Source organism: Schistocerca americana, chromosome 3 (genome assembly GCF_021461395.2).
Source record: "Schistocerca americana isolate TAMUIC-IGC-003095 chromosome 3, iqSchAmer2.1, whole genome shotgun sequence".
In the NCBI taxonomy this organism is placed as follows: Eukaryota; Metazoa; Arthropoda; class Insecta; order Orthoptera; family Acrididae; genus Schistocerca; species Schistocerca americana.
Window position 1 is genome coordinate 645,487,731 of NC_060121.1, and position 6,956 is coordinate 645,494,686.

Below are 6,956 nucleotides of genomic sequence, written 5' to 3' on the forward strand. Positions count from 1 at the left end.
TTAAATCGGTTGATGCTGAGGGAACTAGATTAGGAAACAAGGCACTATACGTAGTAAAAGAGAGTTGCTGTTTGGGCAGAAAAATAACTGATGATGGCTGAAATAGAGAGGATCTAAAATGTAGACTGGCAATGGCAGGAAAAGCGTTTCTGAAGAAGAGTAATCTGTTCACATCAGATATAGATTTGAGTGTTAGGAAATCTTTTCTGAAGGTATTTGTCTGGTGGTCTGTAGCCATGTATGGAAGTGAAACATGGACAATAAACAGTTTTGACAAGAAGAGAATGTAGTGCTACAGAAGAATACTAAAGATTAGAGGGAGTAGATCTTGTACCTAATGAGGAGGTACTGAATAGAATTGGGGACACAAGAAATTGTGACACAACTGGATTAAAAGAAGGGATTGTTTTATAGGAAACATTTTGAGACATCAAGGGATCGACAATTTAGTACTGGAGGGAAGTGTGGGGGTAAAAATTTTAGAGGCAGACCAGGAGATGAATGCAGTAAACAGGTTCAAAACAACGTAGGTTGCAGTAATTACTCGTCTTACACAGGATAGAGTAACATGGAGAGCTGCATCAAACCAGTCTTCGGACTGAAGGCCACGATGATACATGTTGAAGTAAAGAATGATTCTTGAATCATATTGGAATATGAATTCTCAGAAATTTTGAAAAAAAATTTTGTGATTTGTGACACCTTTCGTGTATGCCTCCCACTGGTGTTTAAGAATCATCATGTAGTTCTGCTTTGAATCTTCTTTATTTCTAACATTGACCTAACAATGGAAAGCCCTGGTTGGAATAGCAACAATATTAAGAAAAGGATAGATTGTTACTCACCATACAGGTGGCAGGGGTAAAATACAGGGAGCGAAAGGCTATTTACAATTTGTACAGAAAGCAGATGGCAATTATAAGAGTCGAGAGGCATGAAAGGGAAGCAGTGGTTGGGAAAGGAGTGAGACAGGGTTGTAGCCTCTCCCCGATGTTATTCAATCTGTATATTGAGCAAGCAGTAAAGGAAACAAAAGAAAAATTCGGAGTAGGTATTAAAATCCATGGAGAAGAAGTAAAAACTTTGAGGTTTGCCGATGACATTGTAATTCTGTCAGAGACAGCAAAGGACTTGGAAGAGCAGCTGAATGGAATGGACAGTGTCTTGAAAGGAGGATATAAGATGAACATCAACAAAAGCAAAACAAGGATAATGGAATGTAGTCGAATTAAGTCGGGTGATGCTGAGGGAATTAGATTAGGAAATGAGACACTTAAAGTAGTAAAGGAGTTTTGGTATTTGGGGAGCAAAATAACTGATGATGGTCGAAGTAGAGAGGATATAAAATGAAGACTGGCAATGGCAAGGAAAGCGTTTCTGAAGAAAAGAAATTTGTTAACATCGAGTATAGATTTAAGTGTCAGGAAGTCATTTCTGAAAGTATTTGTATGGAGTGTAGCCATGTATGGAAGTGAAACATGGACGATAAATAGTTTGGACAAGAAGAGAATAGAAGCTTTCGAAATGTGGTGCTACAGAAGAATGTTGAAGATTAGGTGGGTAGATAACGTAACTAATGAGGAGGTATTGAATAGGATTGGGGAGAAGAAAAGTTTGTGGCACAACTTGACTAGAAGAAGGGATCGGTTGGTAGGACATGTCTTGAGGCATCAAGGAATCACAAATTTAGCATTGGAGGGCAGCGTGGAGGGTAAAAATCGTAGAGGGAGACCAAGAGATGAATACACTAAGCAGATTCAGAAGGATGTAGGCTGCAGTTGGTACTGGGAGATGAAGAAGATTGCACAGGATAGAGTAGCATGGAGAGCTGCATCAAACCAGTCTCAGGACTGAAGACCACAACAACAACAACATTGGTGGCAATACCGACAACGTGACGTGGACAGGTATGTAAGATCTTGCCTGCCGTGTGCACAACGAGCACAAAATAGGCATCCGCGAGTGCCGCTGCAAACACTTCCTCAGGCATCTTCACCCTTCGAAATTCTTGCTTTAGGTTTCCAAGGTCCTTTTCCACAGTCGCAACAAGGTAACAAATACATTTTGTCTGTTATTGATCACTTTTCACGTTATCTAATTTTGGTTCCCCTCTCCGACATGACAGCTGAAACTGTGGCGAGAGAGTTTGTAAATCGTGTGATACTACCTTTTGGAAGTCCTGATGCCATTTTAACGGATCAAGGAACCAATTTCATGTATGCTTTATTTGTACAAGTTTGTAAATTGCCAAGAATAAAAAAATGGCGTACAACTCCCTTCCACCCTAAAGCCAAAGGTCGCGTTGAATGCACACCGTACAATTTGTAAAATGTTATCCTATTATGTTGCAAAAACGCACGCTGATTGGGACAGATATGTACCGTATATTTCTTCTGCATACAACACCCGAATACATGAATCCACGGGGTATACCCCTTACGAAGCTGTGTTTGGACGGCCGATGAATTCGCCGTTCGAAATAGACAAACTACCTCAAGGTGTAGAAATAAAGGAAGTAAAAGGTTTAGCCCGCCGGCTAAAAGCGATCTGGTATAAGGTAAAGAGGAATAATATCAAAGCTACTGATAAACAGTTGCACAGGCAGAACAAAAATGCTGTTTTATCGACTTATCAAACAGGTGATTTAGTGTTACTACGAAACCCGGCAATCAAAAAGGGACGAACTAAAAAGTTCTCTCGCCGCTTTGAAGGACCGTATCGGATTGTACGGTTGGCCTCACCAGTCAATGCAGAACTGCAATTAACCGATCGTACGGTGATAGTGCACTTTGACCGCCTGCAACCTTACCACGGTAGGGCTGTCACCACAACAGGTCGCAGCCCCCGATCCGCCTGTGTCACCTCCACCTCAAGTGGAACAAAGACGAAAGAAAAAACGGAGGAGATTACCTCCACAGGGTTGTAGATACCCTTTGCGGAATCGACACCCTTATGGGTTGAGGTCGCGTGATTAATCACGCCTAATTAGAGTTTTATGTTATGTTTTATTGCAGCTTAGTTTAAGTCATTTTCTCCAGGGACTTGGAAGCAAGAAATGCCTGGCCACCACGGAGTTCCCAGCCATTCTCAATTGTCAATTTCCAGTCCTGTCATGTATTTTTGCTCATTTTTATATGTATGATTATGTTTTATGTTTTGCAATCAATGCCACGCATTAGGCGTCACGCAACTAACTTGCTTCAAATGCAACCATTACACTTGGTGTTGGCAGTACCGCAGCTGCTAACTCCGAACAATATTCTTCAATGTCCTCTATTGCCATCTATTTGGCAAACCAGTACATGTGGAGTATTTTTACTCCGAGCTTCTCTTAATACTTGTTACGTTGACGACTAGTGTATTGTATTATATGTCGTGGTTCTGTATTTGCTGCAGCTAATCGTAAGTAATTGGAACAGATAAAGCCAGGACTTGAAATGCACACGCCTCGTATGCTTTGTTTACGGGACCAGCTGTTGGCGGGGCAACACATCAGCAGGCGCCCCCCCTCCTCTCAGCGCTGTCCCATCTCCTCGCCAAGAACCAACACCGACTCAAAGGAAGGCCTCGGCGCTTGTTCGTGACGTCACGTCAGCTAGGCATGGCGAACGCCAGGTCTGTTGCAGGCACACTCATAATGGTGGTGTCTCCCTCTCTGACACAGGAAAATGTGAAACTATTAGCGGTAGTTGACCAACACACTGTTCCGAGAGATTTCTGCAATCAATTAATTGTGCAATTCATTACACTTCTTAACAAATAGTGTACTCCTGAACTTAAATTTCCACCTGTTTTAAGGATTGACATACAAAAACAACTTCATGGTCCAGCAGCAACTGAATTCGTGCTTCTTTACCTTATTTGTAAACCTGAGGAAGTTACGTTTGTACTGGGTTGCTTTTACAAGAAACTGTGAACATATTGGTGCTCTTCTTTAGGTATCTTGGTTGACTATGGGGTGAGGAGCACTGAATGTTAATGAAATATCTTGCGATTGTACGCGTTGGGGGAGGGGGTGGGGGACAGAAGAAGAGGCAGAAGAGAGATACTTGTTTTACCAAATAAAATTTTTTTATGTTATAAAGTTTCTCCTTTCAGTTGCAAGAGGGGAATGTTTACCTTTTCTAATGTGCATGTTAAAAAAGTTTAAGCTCAGTAGTATTTTCGATGTATGAAGTTATTTTGTTTCCTGTTTAGAATTCCTTTCGTTGAAAACGACTGTAATCTAATGATTGGCAACAGTTGGACATTTACACGTCTAAATTAGTTCACATTTCCAGTGACGATGTCAAACGAAAATAAATAAATAAATAAAAGAAACGATTTCACTGTAAGGGGATTGGGTTAAGTTCCGATAACAAAATGGATCAAGTAAATATAGTTACTTGAATGTAACATTTCCAAAGCTTGCAATGGGGTAAAGCATCTTCTGATATTGATCTACGTTTGTTTCGACAGAATTCAGTAATACAGAACTATGATCTTCATTTGTAGCTTTACAATAGTAAGAAAATCTTTCATTTAAATAAAACTGCAGAATCCAAAACAATACCAAACATTTTGTCCAAAAATAAGAGATTTATAGTGATAAGCATGCCCAGGCATTTCTGCCTGCAACAGACCTGGCGTTAGCCGTGCCTAGCTGACGTGACGTCACCAACAAGCGCCAAGGCCTTCAAATGGCTCTGAGCACTATGGGACTCAACTGCTGAGGTCATTAGTCCCCTGGAACTTAGAACTAGTTAAACCTAACTAACCTAAGGACATCACGCACATCCATGCCCGAGGCAGGACTCGAACCTGCGACCGTAGCGGTCTCGCGGTTCCAGACTGCAGCGCCAGAACCGCGCGGCCACTTCGGCCGGCGCCAAGGCCTTCCTTTGAGTCGGTGTTGCAAGAACTGGCCAGCGGCCATCATTTTTTCTCAGCCAGTAACAGCGCTCCGCGCGATGACGTATCTTATCACCACGTGCGCTGCCGCCTCCAGCGTCTCAACACGCGGCGTGTCCGAGTAGTTACAAGAACAAACCGCAAATTACTGCCCTCCGTGTATGACAGACTGCAATGCACTTACCATCATTTTATATAACTAACAGCCTTTTTTTAAAAAAAAACTCTTATTCTAGATAATTAGCAATTTCTAATTCATCGTTATTTCTTGTACACGCTAAGCGCGTGATATTTGTGGCTGCAGTAGCGGCCGGTCTCTCGCGGCTACACGCCGTCTCACATAACCGCTGACGTGCCGGTGCCTACTCCGCACCTACGCGTGCGCTGCGCGCTCGCTAACAGCTCCAAGCTGGTTTCTTTCATGCAGCCGGAAGACACGGCAAACAAAATTCATGCAAACATCCCAATAAATCTTAACATAAATATTAAGTAGATGTGATTCATTGTTTAAATTCTTTTCCTTGTTTTGTTTCACATTAGCTGGATAAATCACACGAAGTTCTTAACGATTTACATTATTCTGCATACCTTAGTCCGTGAAGTTTCACTACTGCTTTGATTCATTGCATAAGCTACAAACTACAGCCCTAACCCTCTTACACATCGAACTATGAGGACATTTAACGTTATCTTCCTTGGACAAGGCCAGATATGGGCAAACCAATGCAATGCCACAGGTACAGTGTGCACCCATCTGCAGGTGGTCGCTCATGTCGGCACTAATGATGTGTGTCGCTATGGATCGGAGGAAATTCTCTCTGGCTTCCGGTGGCTATCTGATTTGGTGAAGACTGCCAGTCTCGCTAGCGGGATGAAAGCAGAGCTCACCATCTGCAGCATCGTCGACAGGACTGATTGCGGACCTTTGGTACAGAGCCGAGTGGAGGGTCTGAATCAGAGGCTGAGACGGTTCTGCGACCGTGTGGGCTGCAGATTCCTCGACTTGCGCCATAGGGTGGTGGGGTTTCGGGTTCCGCTGGATAGGTCAGGAGTCCACTACACGCAACAAGCGGCTACACGGGTAGCAGGGGTTGTGTGGCGTGGGCTGGGCGGTTTTTTAGGTTAGATGACATTGGGCAAGTACAGAAAGGGCAACAGCCTCAACGGGTGCGGGGCAAAGTCAGGACATGCGGGGACCAAGCAGCAATCGGTATTGTAATTGTAAACCGTCGAAGCTGCGTTGGTAAAGTACCGGAACTTCAAGCGCTGATAGAAAGCACCGAAGCTGAAGTCGTTATATGTACAGAAAGCTGGCTGAAGCCAGAGATAAATTCTGCCGAAATTTTTAGAAAGGTACAGACGGTGTTTAGAAAGGATAGATTGCATGCAACCGGTGGTGGAGTGTTCGTCGCTGTTAGTAGTAGTTTATCCTGTAGTGAAGTAGAAGTGGATAGTTTCTGTGAATTATTATGGGTGGAGGTTACACTCAACAACCGAGCTAGGTTAATAATTGGCTCCTTTTACCGACCTCCCGACTCAGCAGCATTAGTGGCAGAACAACTGAGAGAAAATTTGGAATACATTTCACATACTAAAATGTAAACTTTCACGGCCGGAAATATCATGTCCATTATAATTATTCGGGCTGTTATGCCGTGGTCGGTTAATGAATTCTGAGGTGATTCCCAACGTTTCGTCTCCGACTGCGGGAGATATCTTCAAGGGGGTCCGTAGCTTGATGGAAGGTCCAACACACACACTGGCTCGCTACTGACTGCCGCTAAATTCCGTGTCCGCGCGCCCCCGCGCCGCGGCGTGACGTCACGTGTTTTGAAAACGTCAGTACAATTGGCCGCTGTTCGTCGCCGTCGATCGCCGTTGCCATCACCCAGTAGTGGACGAGTGGTATACATCTTCTTTAACACCGGCATCCATATACCGTTTAATTTGACGCCCTCCTCCTTTCGGTTGAAATTATTTGGGTGTTTAGCGATTTCGATTGCCTCCCTGTAGAGCCTTTCGTAGTATCCTCTCGTGGCCGCTAGTACTTGCGTCTCCTCGAAACG